The 18,859-nt window shown below is 47.9% G+C and overlaps 1 long non-coding RNA gene across 1 annotated transcript in view; it reads left to right on the top strand.

Moving 5' to 3' along the window:
* The window catches only part of LOC309529737, a 903,093-nt gene that overhangs the window by 464,470 nt on the left and 419,764 nt on the right, over nt 1–18,859 (top strand). The gene's annotated exons all lie outside the window — the stretch shown is intronic.

Below are 18,859 nucleotides of genomic sequence, written 5' to 3'. Positions count from 1 at the left end.
AAGGAAAGTTGGATAGATCCCTCCTTTATGCAGGGATTTATTGACTTTTGGGACTTGGACTTGGGTCAGGAGGAGACTGGAGTTGTGGGGACTGCCAGACTTGGAGGAACTTTGAAATATGACTGGAAATATCTCGTGAATTTCAGTTTTAACTATGGAGATTTGGCTGATTTGTCGAGAAGGAATAAAAACATTGCTAGATGGGAATTTCCTCGAGATTTACTTTTCAGCATCAAAGGAAGGAAAATAAGAACAAGATCAGGAGAAGACAAAGTAAAGTGCATGTATAAACATGAAGAAGACTCGCAGAAGGGACTTGGAAAAGAGTTAAGAGCCTCGGACAGAAGATCACCAGGTTGATGGACTATATGGAATTGATGGAAATGACTGGCAGAATCCGAGACCAGGGAGAAGAGACGGTGGAAGAATATTGGAAAAAGTTTAAAATCTATATATGGAAATAATGTAAAAATTAATGAATGTTAGAAAAATGTTGGAAGGAAATTATATGGCTTTAGTAGAAATGTTTTAAGGAATTAAGCATAAATAAGTATTATAGTTTTAATGGAAAATAAGGTTAAAATATGTTAAGATAATCATATGACAGAAAATAGAGAAAGATGGAAAGGATTTGCTGAAACAATTAATAGAAATGGAATACAAAAAGGGAGGTGAGAGGAGGTTGATGAAACAAGGGAATGAAAGAGAGGATATTGAGATGGTATGATGTGTGTTTTTTGAACTGTTTTTGCTTTTGTTTTGTTTAATGTGTTAATGTTGTGTTGTGTATTGTTTATATATTGTACTGTATGTTTTCTCTTCTTTTCTCTTCTTTTTCTTTCTTTTTTCCCTTCTTTTCTATTTGTAAGGTTTAAAGGTAATAAATATTTTTTAAAAAAAGAAAAAGAAAAAACAAAACAAAACAGAAGCAAGAGCAAAGGGGAAAAAACAAAAAGGGAAAGTAACAGAAGATAAAAGGAATAAAGGAATGAGAAAGGAACAAATGAATAAAAAGAAAGAAAGAGAGATAAGGAAAAAGAAATAAGTAAAAAGGACCTCCAACTTTCTGTCTGTCAGTTGTATATACAAGAATATTCAAAATGTTCACTCCAAGGTGGTCTCCAGCTCCTTCTGCTAGGCGATGTTTTTCCAGTCTCCAAGTCCAGGCATCTCAAGTTCATTCATTTTTCCTTCCACACAAGTCTAAAAGAGGTTTTCCAAATGCTATTATCAATAAGTCAGCAATCGTCCATCCTCTGGTCCAGCATAGCAACTTTACCCCCAATATTAGATCAAGGGAAGTAATAGTGCCACTGTATTCTGCTCTGGTCAGACCACACCTGGAGTACTGTGTCCAGTTCTGGGCACCACAATTCAAGAAGGACACTGACAAACTGGAACGTGTCCAGAGGAGGGCAACCAAAATGGTCAAAGGCCTGGAAACGATGCCTTATGAGGAACGGCTAAGGGAACTGGGCATGTTTAGCCTGGAGAAGAGGAGGTTAAGGGGTGATATGATAGCCATGTTCCAATATATAAAAGGATGTCACATAGAGGAGGGAGAAAGGTTGTTTTCTGCTGCTCCGGAGAAGCGGACACGGAGCAATGGATCCAAACTACAAGAAAGAAGATTCCACCTAAACATTAGGAAGAACTTCCTGACAGTAAGAGCTGTTCGACAGTGGAATTTGCTGCCAAGGAGTGTGGTGGAGTCTCCTACTTTGGAGGTCTTTAAGCAGAGGCTTGACAACCATATGTCAGGAGTGCTCTGATGGTGTTTCCTGCTGGGCAGGGGGTTGGACTCGATGGCCCTTGTGGTCTCTTCCAACTCTATGATTCTATGATTCTATGATTCTATGATTAAGAAACAATAAATACTTGATCTTTATTCCCCCAGGAGTCTCTTCACTACAGTCATATACTGAGGCAATAATCCATAGCAGTCCTTTCAGTGCTTTGGAAGTTTATCTCGGTTCTTCAGAGATCATTCAATAACCAAGTTGATTTACGGATTGTCCCTCATTCATCACTGTATCTCAGTCAATGGGAGTGTTGACAGGAGACGTCTGATGGACCATGATTCCTCCCAGAAGAGATCCAGAGTAGCCTTATGGATGGACAAATCTCTCAGTTGGGGGGGTTTCTCCATTTCCCACTCTTCCAATCTTCAGTTCAGTACACCACCAAATATATATATATTTGTAAACTGCTTTGAGATTGGTTGGTTGGTTTTTGCAATCAAGTGGCATATAAATTTTATGAAATAAAGAAATAATAAGGACTCACAGGTGGGGATCGTAGCTGTCCACCGTCCCTTATTTGGCGGGAAAGTCCCTTATCCCAGCGTCGTGTCCCGCTGCTGTCCCTTATTGATGATGTCCCTTAAATTTCCCAGGTTTCAAAGGAAGCAGCTCCTCTCCCTCCCTCCCTGCCAGCCAGGGAGGAGGGGGACTCCAACTGTGTTTCTTGGCTGCGTTGCTCACCCAAGAAGGAGTCTAAGAACAATTGGGGGGTGGAGCTTGCATGCCTTGTGCCAATCAAATTGGCCGCATTGCCTGGGGACTTGCCTTTGCTCAGCGCTTCGCAGCAGAGAGGTGACGGTGGTTTTCCTTGCTGCAGCCCCTTTGCCAGGTTGCTGCGCTGTGGGAACCACGGCTTGAGGCTTCGTTTGGCTGCTGGCTGGGCTTTCTGCCTTTGGCTGGGAGGGGCTCAGAAGTTGAACATAACTGTGCTCTGAAAATCCCTTATTTTGGCTGCTGATCCCTTATTTTCGAGGCTGCTGGTCCCTTATTTTTAAAACTGTAAGTTGACAGCTATGGTGGGGATGTGGGGGCTTGATGGGGCCACCTGCCTGATGCCAGCATCACAGCGGCTTACCTGGATGGGGCTGGCGTGAGGCAGAGCAACAGTGAAGTTGGGGCTAGATGCCCCTGTGCCCAACCCTGTCCAATAAACTGCACTGATGTTGGTTACCGGGAGGGCGACTCTACAGCTCTGTGCCACCACACTGGCCATACACCAGAGTCTAGCGAGATATAAAGGAACATGTGATCTCTTGGATGTGTTGAGTTTGTGCCACTGCACATTGCTCTAAATTAGACAGGATGAAAGGAGGGCTTTTTTTTCCCCTCGCCAAAGAAAAACCTTTTATTTCCAGCCAGACTGAAGATAAACATCGGCAGTAAGAAGTATTAAATTAAAACAAGAATTCCTGCCAGTTAAATAGCTCTGAAGCAGTCACCCACTAACACGATTCGACTGCCCATTGGTATGCAGGTGAAGTAAAATATCTGAAGGCACAGATAAAACTAATCTCCACTCTTTTAAAACCAGGAATGACTCCGAGACATCAGCATTTCTACTTAGCTTTCTTCCCTAAGAATCTTTTGCATTTATTCTTCCAAAAATGTAGAGAAAGCTGGGGTTGGGGGGGAGGGAGTCTTTAGAAACCAGAAGCACCCAAAAACATATGAAAAGCCACTGAGATGTCAAAAGAAAGTGTTTTATTGAAAATTGTAGTAATTCCATCCCTAGCAGATACAGAGAAAAGCTTCCCTCCGTTCTTATTTAAGGAAATCTGGTTTAAATCATCTAGAATAAACTCTTCTCTCTGGACCTATTTTTACAATCATAGCAGGTTTTCAATTTTGCATTACATTCTGGAGCTTCAGAGGAAGATAATTCTTTTCAGAAAGTAACGGGACATCGTGTTCTGCATTCTTTGGCATTCACTAGAAGTTAACTACCCATTAGCTGTAGTTATCATTAAACTCCTACAATTACATTTTTATTTTTTTTAAAGGAAGAATGATCCCGGATAAGAAAGGTGAGTGGGTCATCCTTGGGCTGTCTTTTATGCACCTGACCATTAGTTGCCCTTTCTCACAAGATTCCCTGCTATCTACCTTTGTGGCTTAGGGCCCTCACATTTAAGAGACTGCCTCTCCTGGTATGCCCCGCAGAGTACCTTAAGGTCCATGAATAATCATAGTTTAGAGGTCCCGGGCCCTAAGGAAGTCAGATTATCCTCCACCAGGGTCAGGGTCTTCTCAGTGATGGCTCCGACCTGGTGGAATGCTCTGTCCCATGAGACCAGGGCCCTGCAGGATTTAACCTCCTCCCGCAGGGTCTGTAAGTCAGAGCTATTCCACCTGGCTTTCAATTTGAACTTAGCCTGATCTTTTATTCCCCTTCCTTCCCTCCCCCTCCCCTTTTTATGAAGATTACCCGCTCTGCGATCCCACAGCTAATTCTCCCCTGGTCTCCTCGCTGGCCCAAATAGGACTAATTTAGCCAACTAGCCCTGGTGATCATCTAATGTTTACTGGATGGATTTCCCCCCTAAATTGATTTTTGAATTCTGAATTTATTGTTATTCACGTTTTGTACTGTATTTTATGCTGTTTTTGTTGCATCAATTAAGTGTTTTAAATTTGTTGTAAGCCGCCATGAGCCTGGTTTTCAGAAGCGGGAAGGACGGAGTATAAATAAATTATTATTATTATTATTATTATTATTATTATTATTATTATTATTATTATTAATGCCTGGAGGCATCTATGACTGACTTTGAAGAGGTGTTCCTGATTGCTCATGCAGCTGGGATCTGCACCCCAACAATTGTGAGTGTAGAGGGGTGTGGGGGCAGTATGCTTCTGAATGCCAGGCATCATAGTGGGGAAAATGCTTTTGTGCTCAGTCCTGCTTTCAAACTTGTCTCAGTCCAGAGTGGCTGGGGAAACTCAGCCAGATGGGCGGGGTATAAATAACAAATTGTTGTTGTTGTTGTTGTTGTTGTTGTTGTTGTTGTTGTTGTTATCAGCATCTCACTGGACATTGTGAGAACAGGAAGCTGGATTAGATGGGCCACCAGCCAGAAATCTGCATCCCCTGATTTCACTGGAAGAAATTTCCTTGTTTTCTTTATGGTGAATCTGGTTCTGTAAGCACACTTCTTCTTCTTTCTTTTCTTTTCCTGCTTATGCATGGTTTCTAACCCTTCCTTTTTCATCACTGCCTCCACGCCTGCCCTCGCTATACCCAGAGGCAACTCTGTCACCCTGGCTTGAAGGTTGCTGTGGATAATTCATTGCTTACTCAGGGCAGGTGTTGGTCGCATGCCATACACCTGTTCTTATTTTGGCTCCTTCCATTTCCATTGTCTGACCAAATGTCTCTCCCTGCTGAGAACAGAACGAGGCCTTAATAAAGGTTGCTAATGCCAAGGTCTTTTCTTTCAAATAACCGTCGTTCTCGCACCACTCATTGATTTGTCCTTTTGGACCCAATAATACTTGGCAAGCCTGGCGGAATTGGTTAGCAACTGTGTGAAAGACACCACATGTAGCAGTGGAAGAGGGCACTGTCAACATCTGACCTTGCTGTTTTTGATTACAGATGGGGAACATAGCAACCAGCCTTACACTGAGGGCCCAATCTGCACTGTTTATTTAAGGCAGTATCATACTGCTTCAAACACTCATGTCTCCCCCCACCCACCCAAAGAATCCTGGGAAGTAAAGGGCTGGTTTTGACCTATAAAGCCTTAATTGGCTCAGGACCGCAATACCTCAAGGACTGCCTCTTTCCATATGAACCTACCCGGACCCTGGGATCATATTCTGCGGCCCTTCTTTGTGTGCCTCCTCCTCAAGGGGTCCGGAAGGTGGAGACATGAGAACAGGGCCTTTTCTGCAGTGGCTCCCCATCTGTGGAATGCTCTCCCCAGGGAAGTTCACCTAGTGCCTTTGATGTAAGCCTTTAGGCACCAGGCAAAAACATTCCTCTTTAACCAGTTCTTTGGCTGGTTGACATCCAATGCCCTTTTAAAATGTGTCTGGGTGGAGTTATTGCATTGGATTTTTTAAAAAATTGATTATGTATTTTGTGGGGGGTTTTACTGCATTTTTTATCTTGGGAACCACCCTGAGACCTGCGGGTATAGGGCGGTAGACAAATCATATATCCAGCCTGGACACTGAGGTCCAGTGCTGAGGGCCTTCCGGCAGTTCCCTCGCTGCGAGAAGTGAGGTTACAGGGAACCAGGCAGAGGGCCTTCTCGGTAGTGGCGCCTGCCCTGTGGAACGCTGTGGGTTAAACCACAGAGCCTAGGGCTTGCCGATCAGAAGGTCGGCGGTTCGAATCCCTGCGACGGGGTGAGCTCCCGTTGCTCGGTCTCTGCTCCTGCCAACCTAGCAGTTCGAAAGCACATCAAAGTGCAAGTAGATAAATAGGTACTGCTCCAGCGGGAAGGTAAACGGCATTTCCGTGCGCTGCTCTGGTTCACCAGAAGCGGCTTAGTCATGCTGGCCACATGACCCGGAAGCTGTACGCTGGCTCCCTCGGCTAATAAAGCGAGATGAGCGCCACAACCCCAGAGTCAGTCATGACTGGACCTAATGGTCAGGGGTCCCTTTACCTTTACAAAGGTAAACATTTGCCCCACCCCCTTTTGCCTCTGGCCACACCCACCACTGGGCATGTGATGGATGCGTTGGCTGATATGCCTGCATTGCAGGGGATTGGACTAGATGACCCTCTGGTCTCTTCAGCTCTACAATCCCATGATTCTATGTGAGTCTCAGAAAGGTTGCCAAGAAGGGAACAAGGACTCTTGGACTGAAAAGGATCCCCCGCCCCTGGACAAAACCAAAACAAAGTTTTGGGGTGTCTTTTTTTATTTTAATGATTATTTGTGTGGTGAAATGTTCTTGTCAGTGTGTCAGGGTCTCAGGGAAACACAATTGCCAATGAAAGATGCAAAGCTTACAGCAGTGCTTTAAAAAAAGCGTGTTCTCCCTGAATGAGAGCACGTGTTGCGGTTGGGAATACAAGCCACCTTGAGTGAATGGCAGTTTGGCTAACTGGGACATTAATGGTTAATTTGTTTACTGGGGAGTTTTGGATGTTGCTAATTTGGAGGAGGGGTCAGAGGCTATAAATATAGGACGCCCAAAGTGGGTCGTCCTCTTGGCCTTTTTGCACCGGATCAAGGAGCAGTTTGCATCTGGAGACGGTTGTATATGAGGCCCTGCTAGATTTTATAACCACTCATTGCTTATCCCTTAGGTCCCTCTGACCTTGCCCTGCTTTTCCCTTCTTCTCCCTCCGTCCCCTTTGCCTTCCCTTTCCCGGCTTAAATCGTCTGTCCAATTTTAATTTTAATATTTCTTAACTTTTAATTTTAATTTTATTTTTAATTTTCCTGGGGAGGAGGGAGCTTGGTTGAGGGTGGGGTCCCCCCCCAACCCTGGGAGGTCCCTCCTGGTCACTCCGGGCCCGGGCACTCTCGGCCTGAGGATTAACGGAGGAGAGGTCGCAGCCCTCCTATCCAGGCCGCGGGAGCGCCTTGCACCCTTTGGGTAGCTTCACGGCTGCAGCCGCGGGGCGCAGCCGCCCCCTCCCCCCCACCAGCGAGTAGGAGGATCGCTTACCTGGTGGGCTCCCTGCGTCCGTGGGGGTGATCGCAGGAACGCGGCTCGGCGAGGAGGCCGTTGCCGTCGTCCCGCTCCTTCCCGGTGCGTTCGGCTACTCCCGCTGGGCGGTGGCGCAGCGGGCGCCTCTCCCTCAGCGTCTTCTAGGAGCCTCCCGGACTCTCTGGCGGCAGAATTAACGGAGGAGAGGCTTGCAGCCCTTCCTATTCGGGCCGCGGGAGCGCCCATTTTCTACGCATAGCCTCGCGGCTGAAGCCGCGAAGTTCTGCCGCCCCCTTCCCACGCCAGCACGCGGCGGAGTTCGCTTACCTGTCGGACTCCCTCCGGCTCTCGGCGCGACCGCTAGGCCGCGGCTTCAGCAAAGGGGCCGTTGCCGCCATTTCGCTCCTTCCCGGTGCGCTGGGCCGAGTCTCCTTAGAGAGGACGCGCCTCCTATTTAATTGGCTACTGGGAGCCTCGGAGCGTTGTTGTCGCGCGCCTCTAGGCAGCGCGCGGCGGCTGCACGGGCCCCCGACCTCCTCCGGCGCGGTTTGCACCTTCCCGCGGTGGGAATAAATAAAAAATCGCTGCGCAATAGGCGGAGGCCCTCCATTTTGTCAAGAGGGGTGGGTGCCTGCCTGTACTCTGCGGCTACCTGCTCCCTCTTGTGGCCAGCTGCCGTCATTGCGCCTGGGCTGCGCTTGGGCTCCCCCAGTGGCTAAGTCTGGTACTGTGGCTTATTCACCTTGGTTGCTTGGTTGACCCAGCTATTGGGCCTGTGCAGCAGGGGGCCCCCTGCTGGCTGGCCTGTGTAAATACATAGGTAAATCAGTTAAGTGCTTTTGCAATTGCGGTTGATTTAATAAAGTTTGTTGGCCGTTTTATTGTCTTGGTGATATCGCAGAGTTATTTTGATTGTGATTTATTCCCAACTAGCACGCATGGCTCCAAAGAAGGTCGCTGCTCGCCCGGGCCCTGCCACCACCTCGAAAAGGCCTATTAGAGGCCCATCCCAGGCGCTTCGCTCACCCACTTCGAGCCAACCAGTAGGGCAGGTGCAATCTCTGGTGGCAAGTATGGCCGGCGATCCAGCAGCCCTATCACGCTTTGCGGCTGAAATGGATGGTTTCCTGCAGCATTGTTCCGCCCAACCTTCTGCGTCCCGACGGCCACCTCCTGCGGCAAGGGCGTTTCCTCCAGAGTCACCGTCATCTAGCGAGGATGGGAGAGAGGGGTCACCATTGGGGAGTGTCATCGCGAACCCCCAGTTATCCCAGTCCCCTGACTTACCTGCAGTCCGGGGCCGGTCTCAGAGGTCAGGCCGTCCTACCAGGAGGGCTTCAGCAAGGGGTGGCCCTTTAGCAGTTTCCACTCGCCGGCGTACGCCCACTCAACCTGCTGCTGAGGCGGCCTCGGGTTCTGGCCTCTCACGTGTTGTCTCTTTGCAGTCTGTTTCAGCCCCATCCCAGCAAAATCCTGAATCCGAGTCTTCCACTGAGGACAGCCTTCCAGTCCCTGCCAGGAAGTCTTCAGGAAGAAAGCGTCGCCACAGGAGGTCATCCCGGAGGCGTGCTAAACGGAGGAGGGATGAATCATCTTCTTCTTTCTCGGGTACGTCCTCTTCTAGCTCTGATGATGAGGATAATCATATGGAACTTTATTGGGGTTTTGGCGAATCGGCATCGGGGCTCCCGCGGTGGGCTTGGGAACGAAGGGCCAACACTCACAGGGCGAAATATGGGGCAGTCCAGGAGTGTAGAGATGGTGTGTTGGTTCCCGACGTTAAAGTCTCAACCAACTCTGCCAGGGACATCATACCAGGCTCGCATTGTCAACAAAACTGCGATCCAGGATATTAAATGGTCGCTACGTAGACATTTTTAAATTGATCCCACCTTCGGATGATCAGGAGAAGGGTAGTTCTTCCTCCAAGAAACGCCCTGGAATCGCCAGCGCGGACAGGACTTTCGAACGTTGGCTCGATTGTTTCCAGGTCTTTGCTGGTGTAGTTATGGCGGCTTACCCGCGGAGATCCCTGCATTTGATGGTTTATCTAACCACGGTGCGCTCCGCATTCAGTAAGGCTGGAGAAAAAGCCGCGATAAAATATGATGAAAATTTCAGGCGCCGCGCTGCCAAGATCCCTTCGGCGCGCTGCGATCGAAAGGATCTTGATGTGTGGACCACCTACGTGGCCCCGCTAATTGATAAAAAGGTGCCGGATCAGCAGAAGTCTAAGATTTCTGCTTTTAGACCTGGCCGTCGTTTGCTCTGCTGGGATTTTAATAAGGGCTCCTGTCAGCGTGCAACGTGCAGATTTGCTCATGTGTGTGAGAAATGCAATGGGTCTCATCCGGCTGCCTCTTGTTTTAGTGGTCGGCGGGAAGAGGGGGTTCTCAGCAACCCCCTAAGTCAGCCCCACTCCCTTCAACCTCAGGAACAGGAAAATAGTGTATTTACCGCCTTGGCTCATACTCCTGTATGCCTGCCGGCCCTTCAAGTTTGGTTGCAGTCTTATCCCAATAAGGAGGCTGCGCGTTATCTAAGTGATGGTTTTTCTTTGGGTTTTCCGATTCCAGTAGCCATGCCTCCCGTGGCACGGAATCCTTCTAATCAGAAGTCAGTTCGTGAGCTTCCTGAAATTGCTAGAAAAAAGATTGCAAAGGAGGTGGCCAAGCATCGTATGGCTGGTCCTTTTAGTGTCTCTCCTTTTCGTAATTTGCATGTATCCCCATTGGGTATCGTGCCAAAGAAAGCCCCAGGTGAATTTCGTTTGATTCATAATTTATCGCATCCTAGGGGCACTTCAGTCAACGATGTTATTCCTCCGGAGCTTTGCTCTGTAAAGTATGCCTCGCTTGATCACGCAATCAAAATGATTCGGAAATTCGGCCAGGCTGCTTTGTTGGCAAAATGCGATATTGAATCGGCTTTTCGCTTATTGCCAATTCATCCGGAGGATTTCTGGCTCCTGGGTTTCCAGTTTGAGGGCAAATACTACTTTGACAAGGCCATGCCTATGGGCTGTTCTATAGCATGTGCTGCCTTTGAATCTTTCAGCACCTTTTTGGAGTGGGCCCTCAAACAGAAGACAGGACTGGGCGGAGTCACTCATTATTTGGATGATTTTTTATTGGCCTAAGCTGGCAACACCGGCGATTGCTCGGTGCTGCTGCAGGCCTTTGCTGACCTTACGCAGGAATTGGGGGTTCCGCTCGCAGCGGAAAAGACTGAGGGTCCTTCGACCCGGTTGACATATTTGGGTATCCTGCTGGATACGGTGTCCCAGACTTCCAGCTTGCCAAAGGATAAGCTGGTCGCTCTGAAGAAAGTTATAGAGGAATTGCTCCCGTTGAGGAAGGTGTCGCTATTGCAACTCCAGTCGCTTTTGGGTCACCTAAACTTCGCGTGCAGGGTCGTGGCCCCTGGGCGCCCTTTTTGTTCACGCTTGGCTCGTCTCACCGTGGGGCTGAAGGCACCACACCATCGGGCTAGGCTCTCCAGTGGGGTGAAGGCCGACCTGAGCATTTGGCTGGAATTCCTAAGGGAATTCAACGGAGTGTCATTATGGCAAGATACGTTGAACTTGCATAATGACTTTCAAGTGCAATCAGATGCTGCAGGTTCCCTGGGTTTTGGGTTGTACTGGAAAGGCAGATGGTGCGCCATGCGTTGGCCGCCTGCTTGGCAGGGTGGAGCGATTACACGGGACCTAACTTTTCTTGAGTTTTTCCCCATTGCAGTGGCAGTGCACTTGTGGGTCGATGAGTTCAGGGACCGCCGTGTTTGCTTCTGGACCGATAACCAGGCGGTGGTAAATGTGCTGGCCAAACTATCTTCACGCTCTCCCAGGGTGTCAGCCCTTTTGCGGGCCTTTGTTCTACATTGTTTACGTTATAATATAGTGTTTTCTGCTCGTTTCATACCAGGGGTGTCTAACGAAATTGCTGATGCTCTGTCCCGTTTTCAGATGGAGCGGTTCAGACTTCTGGTTCCAGAGGCTCGAAAACCTCCGGAATATTTCCCGGATCATCTCTGGAACCTTGGCACCAATTAGTTTTTCAGGGAGTAGCGGCATCTATTTCCCCTTCTACTCTCAGGTCGTACACAAAAGCGTGGACTGATTTTTTGGCCTTTACACATCAGTCAGCTAAGGTTGAATTGAGGGTTTCACCCTCCACTTCTCAGGTTCTGGAATATTTGGCGCACCTGTTCAGGTTGGGTCGTGCAGCCAAGACAATTAGGATCCAGGCAGCGGCAATAGCCTTTTTCTGTAAATCATATTTTGATAAGGATCCTTGCGCGAAGTTTGTTGTGCGTAAGGCCCTGGAAGGATGGGGTAGGCTTTGTCCTCCCCAGCCAGCAACCCGGCGCCCAATTTCATTTGAATTGCTGTGCAAGATGCGAAAAGCCTTGCGGCATGTATGCTGGTCCGGGTACGAGGCTCGCCTTTTTTCGGCAGCATTCTCTATGGCTTTCTTTGGAGCTTTAAGGGTGGGTGAGCTCCTCTTAGAGGCTCTTGGGGACGGTCGCTCCAGGGGTCTGTTGCTCCAGGATGCGCAGTTATCCCCGTCAGAGTTGAGGCTCTATGTTAGGAGCTCAAAAACGGACCAGAGGGGTAGGGGGGCCATTCTTCGCCTCCCTGCCACGGGGGAGGCGGGCCCCTGCCCAGTAAAAGATGTAAAAAGGTTCCTGGCTGTTCGTTCCCCAGGGGATGGTCCTCTTTTGCGGCATGAGAATGGGTTGCCCCTTACTAGACACCAGTTCACAATGGTAATGCGAAAAGCAATTAAGGCTGGTGGGGATTCAGCTGATGGTTTCGCCCCCCATTCCTTTAGGATTGGGGCAGCCACGACAGCAGCGCACTGGGGCCCGTCGGCCAGCAGAATAAAGGACTTGGGTCGCTGGAAATCAGACGCATTCAGGGGCTATGTACGGTAATTATTCGTTATTCTTACATATTTTACTTGTTTACCTAGGTTTGGCGGCCGTTCGCATCTGGCTGGTGGGGCACAGCATCGTGCATTGGGCTGGTGTCGGAGCCAAGCAATCCGGTTTGGGTCCAGGTCTCGGCCTTCCGCCACACGTTCGCATATCGTGGCTATCCAGACGTGGAATGCACTGGCCGGAGTTCCTGCCGTTGATCCGGAGGCAGTTACTTCTAGAAGGGCCGCCCATGGCTATTGTGGTACAGCTGGGAGAGAACGATCTGGTATCCACGGACTGTTTGTCGTTACGTGCCGCTATAGTGGGTGATCTCGAGGAGCTGCGGTCATTGGTGCCGTCAGCAAAGATTTTTTGGTCGAAGCTCCTGCAACGACGTATATGGAAAGGTAGTCGCTGCCCAATTGCCATTGACAGGGCCAGGAAACGTGTCAATTCGGCTGTGGCCAAAAAAGTTTTGGAGCTGGGCGGTGAGGTGATTTCCCATCCTGGGATTCAGTTTCAGGCTGTATCATTCTACAGGGAGGATGGCGTGCACCTTTCTGCCTTGGGAAATGAGGCTTGGCTAGGTGCGGTGGTGGCCAAGCTGAAGTCTTGGCTGGGGCTGTGAGTGGTTTGGCGGGGAGCCTGGGGCTCCATGGCGGTTAGGCATTGGTTAAAATGGTTGGTGGAGGGGTAAGTGCCTACCCCTCCAATGGTGTGCGAAAAAGGGAATTCCGTTAAAGGAATCCAGGGGCTTGCCATTCTTTTCGTCCTTGTCCCCGGAGTCGGACTTGGGCCGTGCAAGCCCCACTGGAACATGAGGGTGAGAAGTGATGGACTGGTACCCAGCTTCATCTTCTCCCCAATACTTGTTTCCCACGCTGGCTTCCGCTGGAATCCGGAAGTGCCAGCTCTGTCCCTGGGCATGGACATAGTCATAACCAATGCCTAAGCAACCACTCACAATTTTTGTATTTTGAATAAAGTTGTGGCCAAAATTATGCCAATAACCTTCAACAAAAAATTATGTGTGATGTGTGACTTTTTTGGAAGGGGGGTGGCTTGTGGGACTCAACACGCAAAGCGTGTTCTCCCTGAATGAGAGCACGTGTTGCGGTTGGGAATACAAGCCACCTTGAGTGAATGGCAGTTTGGCTAACTGGGACATTAATGGTTAATTTGGTTACTGGGGAGTTTTGGATGTTGCTAATTTGGAGGAGGGGTCAGAGGCTATAAATATAAGACGCCCAAAGTGGGTCGTCCTCTTGGCCTTTTTGCACCGGATCACCCGCCCACCCTCCCTTTATTAAAGGGGGGGGGGTTTCCTGGTTCATTTGACCTTGCTATGCCTGTCATGGGGTCGTTCGCCTTGGTGCGGGGGCCTGGTAGGAATTTTTGCCATTTGGCTGATTGGCTGGTGCCATTTGGTTTTTGCCTACTGCGTAGCAAATCGTCACAACTTGTAAGGTTGGCGGTTAGGCATTGGTTAAAATGGTTGGTGGAGGGGTAAGTGCCTACCCCTCCAATGGTGGCTTGTGGGACTCAACACGCAACTGTTTTGAAATACTTATTTTAACAGCTGCTAGAGAGAGACAGGGAGAAAGGGAAAGCTCTTGTCCTGGTGTCTGCCGCTGTCTCCAGGTTGAAATTAATAAAAGTGAATGTTTTACATTATTGCGCCTTCGCTATATCATAATGCGCAGGGAAGATAAAAACAAACAACTTAATTGATTCTTTACCTAATTCCGATCCTCACTGACTGAGCTCTCCCTATCATTCTTCTGAGAGCGATTACAATATGTGCTTCGAAGTTTATGGATTGTTCAGTGTGCTCTGGAGAAGTGAATGATGTCTGGCGCGCCTTGTTTCAGATGGCGAATGGCTTTTATAATTTCCAGCAAAGCAGGGAGATTAAATGTATGTTGACACTCATGTGCTTTCGCTGGGAATCCATTTTATGCGACTCAATTAGGCCGTGAGTCTACATTACACCGTACATCTATTAAGAATTTGCCTTATTACCCACTCTTTCCCAGACCTCCGGGAGGCAAATCAATTTGATTGTAAGATAGCCCATCATGTATTGCAAAATTAGGAGAGTATTAGTGGCAATATTTACATTGTCCATGAAAAAGATGCTCTGCTAAATCTATGCATCACATCTACAAACCAGAGCCTTGTCTATGCAAGGGTTCCATCAGTGACTCCTCCCCATCCAGTTTTTACTCAGAGAGCTGGAAAGGGTTCAGAAAAGGGGAAGCAAAATGATTAAGGGGCTAAGCAACTCTCCTATGAGAAAATGGGACTTTTATCATTTAGGGGGGAAAGGATGAAGAGCAGGTTTTTAATGATAACAACATGACAGAGGTGTACAACATGGTATAATTTTCACAAGGTAAGGTAAAGGGATGTGGGTGGTGCTGTGGTCTAAACCACTGAGCCTCTTGGGCTTGCCGATCAGAAGGTCAGTGGTTCAAATCCCTGCGATGGGGTGAGCTCCTGTTGCATTGTCCCAGCTCCTGCCAACCTAGCACTTTGAAAGCACACCAGTGCAAGTAGATAAATAGTTACCACTGTGGCGGGAAGGTAAACCATGTTTCCTTGCGCTCTGGTTTCTGTCATGGTGTTCTGTTGCGCCAGAAGCGGTTTAGTCATGCTGGCCACATGACCTGGAAAGCTGTTTGTGGACAAATGCCGGCTCCTCGACCTGAAAGCGCGATGAGCGCTGCAACCCCATAGTCGCCTTTGACTGGGCTTAACCATTCAGGGGTCCTTTACCTTTTACCTTTACCTTTTATAATTTTCACAATATACTCTCATAATGCTAGAACTTAGCATCATCTTAAGAAGCTGAATGTTTGGAGATTTCGGACAGACAAAAGAAGAAACTACTTCATACAATGCACGATTAAACTATGGAGTTCACTGCTGCAAGGTGTGGCGATGCTCACCAACTTGGATGGCTGCAAAAAGAGAACTGGCAAATTCATGGGGGAGAAGTCTACTAAAGCTATTTCTGCCTTAAGGACGAGGTAGGGTTGCGGGCATCACGGCCCCCCGCCCACGCTTGGGGGGGGGAGAGGCCAACCCCACGCGATTGGGGGGTTCCCAGCTGCGTCACCCCCTAGCCGGCCAATCAGCTGGTTCAGGAGCATGGCCTGCCCTATAAAGACAGGACGCAGCCGGGGATCTCCCTCTTTGTCCGCCTGCCAGCTATTCCTGTTTTCCCACCCTCCCGCCTTATTAAGGTTTTATTTCTTTGACCTTGCTATGGACCTCAGTTGGTTGCCATTGAGGGGCCAGGTAGGAATTTTTCCACTTGGCAAATTGGCACCAGCCACTTGGTTTTTGCCTACCTGGTAGCAAATCGTCACAACTTTCTGGGTATTGGCGGTTAGGCATTGGTATCATACATGACAGATGGCCATCTAACCTCTGCTTAAAAACCTCCAAGAATGGAGAGTCCACCACCTTCCGAGGAAGTCCATTCCACTGTCAAATAGCTCTTACCATCAGAAAGTTCTTCCCAATGTTTAGTCAGAAACTCCTTTCTTGCATCTTGAAGACATTGGTTCGAGTCCTACCCTCCAGAGCAGGAGAAAACAAGCTTGTTTCCTCTTCCTTGTGACAGCTCTTCAGACATCTGCAGATGGCCTTCATAACTCCTCTCAGTCTCCTCTTTTCCAGGCCACAAATACTCAACTTCCAACAATCCACCACCATCCCAAGGTCTTTGTTCTCTAATGGATGTGGAAGGATATACCAACCTCAGAGATGTCTGAAACTACTGACTGTATTAAATGGGGCCTTGATTTGCTATCAAAGTAAAAGGACTGATACGAAGCAGGGTCTGCACAAACAGGAAAAAGGCTGAAGGTTTTATGAGGAAATAAATAATCCTAGACTCAATTAGATTTTGGGTAATATTTTTTTTAATTAAAGATGCATTATTTATCAGGAAATACCATTGCTACTTTGACACTGGGGAAAAAAATCAATGTATGGCCTTGTATACAGAGATAATATGTGCCCCCCCCCCCGTAGCATATATTTACTTATCTATATGGATGTATCTTTTAAAATTGGAGTAGTCATTTATTCTGATATAATTGATGGCAGTGAGGCAAAGTGATGGTGGTGACTCATTACAAATTCTCTTCTCTTTCCCTGTTTTGTTGTTGTTGTCCAGTTCTGGACATTTAAAGGAGAGGGAGAGGGAGAGGGAGAGGGAGAGGGAGAAGAAGGAGAAGGAGAAGGAGAAGGAGAAGGAGAAGGAGAAGGAGAAGGAGAAGGAGAAGGAGAAGGAGAAGGAGTTAGTCACTTGTTACACAAAAGGTCTCCAAGTGACTTACAACAGTTTTTAAAATATTAATCATAAGTAAGAATACATGGGGATGCAGGTGGCGCTGTGGGTTAAAATCACAAAGCCCAGGACTTGCCGATCAGAAGGTCGGCGTTTTGAATCCCCGCGGCGGGGTGAGCTCCCGTTGCTCAGTCCCAGCTCCTGCCAACCTAGCAGTTCGAATGCACGTCAAAGTGCAAGTAGATAAATAGGTACCGCTCCGGCGGGAAGGTAAACGGCGTTTCCGTGAGCTGCTGTGGTTCGCCAGAAGCGGCTCAGTCATGCTGGCCACATGACCCAGAAGCTGTACGCCGGCTCCCTCGGCCAATAAAGCGAGATGAGCGCCACAACCCCAGAGTCGGCCACGACTGGACCTAATGGTCAGGAGTCCCTTTACCTTTACCTTTAAGAATACATGATAATATAAACACATATATATGAACACATATTTGCACAAACACACATTCAGTTAATAGAGAACACACACACAGCAGCCCTCCCTAACAGCCGCAGAAAGCTACAGCAGCAGCTACTAACAGCCAACAGCATCACTGTTGTCCAGGGTTGGCGACCCTGTAGCCCTCCAGATGTTGTTGGTTTTCAACTACCATCATTCCTGACCATTGGCCATGCTGCCTGGGGCTGATGGGAGTTGGAGTCCAGTAACGGATGGAGGGTCAAAGGATTCCCATCTCTGTCAGAGTCCATTGAAAGCTGCGGGAGAGAGGATGTATTACCTGGTGCCAAAATTATAACAGTATAAGGTGTTCGGCAGACCTCGCTGGGAAGAGCATTTCACAAATGGGATGCCACAACTGGAAAGGCTCTCTAACTGGGTTGACCACTGGATGTTGGTTTTTGAACAGGCCTTTGGCCTGATCCAGCAGGGCTCTTGTTAAGTCCTTAAAATACACAATAAATAACAAGTACATGTTGCATCGGGACGCAGGTGGCGCTGTGGTCTAAACCACAGAGCCTAGGGCTTGCCGATCAGAAGGTTGGTGGTTCGAATCCTTGCAATGGGGTGAGCTCCCGTTGCTCGGTCCCTGCTCCTGCCCACCCACCAGTTTGAAAGTATGTCAAAGTGCAAGTAGATAAATAGATACCGCTCCGGCGGAAAGGCAAAAAGAGTTTCCATGCGCTGCTCTTTTGGTTTCGCCAGAAGCGGCTTAGTCATGCTGGCCACATGACCCGGAAGCTGTCTGTGGACAAGTGTCAGGTCCCATGGCCAGTAAAGTGAGATGAGGGTTGCAACCCCAGAGTCGTCTACGACTACTAGACTTAGCTGTCAGGGGTCCCTTTACCTTTTTTTTTTTTTTTACATGTTGCATCTAAGCTCCAGCATATATTGTCACAGAGCACCTGCAACCAGAAAACAATTCTTCTTTTTCTTATGAAAAGAAACCGTGGGCAAACTGTTTGCCACATTTTAAAATTTGGTAAGGCATTTGGAAGTTTTTCATAGAATCATAAAATTGTAGAGTTGGAAGAGACCCCATGGATCATCTAATGTTTGATGTTTTATTATGTTTTTGTATATGTTGAAAGCTGCCCAGAGTGGCTGGGGCAACCCAGTCAGATGGGCAGGGTACAAATAAAAGTATTATTATTATTATTATTATTATTATTATTATTATTATTATTATTATTAGATGAAGATATATTGTATGTCACATCCAGACTGTAGGCTGACCATTGCCCATCCCTGCCTAAGTTGGATTGTACATTGATCAATTACATTTCAGTTAATCAAATTCTTTCAATTTCATATTTAAAAAACCAAAAGCCTACATTGATGACCATTTCAACTGCTTAGCATTTTCTAAAATTAAAATCACAGATCTTTATCTTTCCCCCTAATCAAACTTAACCAGACTGGTACCTTTCGTAAAAGCGCATGGAAGGAGAATGGGCATATGTTCATTAGCAATGCTGAGTACCAACGCGGCACATGTCAGGGATCAGCTGCCATATGAGACATGAATGCTACCGCTGCTTCCCTTGTTATGTATTACATCCTCCTTCCAAGTCGTATGATCTTGTCAGTCATCAGTGGTGAAGCCTTCATGTCCCAGGAGACAATTTCAGAAACTACTTTACTGGAAATGATTTAAGCATCAGCCTTCGCTCCTGGCATCAAACCTACTGGAATGATGCCTGTGGTTTGTGCACTTGGATT

The sequence above is a fragment of the Podarcis vaucheri genome (genome assembly GCF_965113315.1).
Source record: "Podarcis vaucheri genome assembly, chromosome: 3".
In the NCBI taxonomy this organism is placed as follows: Eukaryota; Metazoa; Chordata; class Lepidosauria; order Squamata; family Lacertidae; genus Podarcis; species Podarcis vaucheri.
This window is presented reverse-complemented; position numbering and strand designations above follow the sequence as displayed.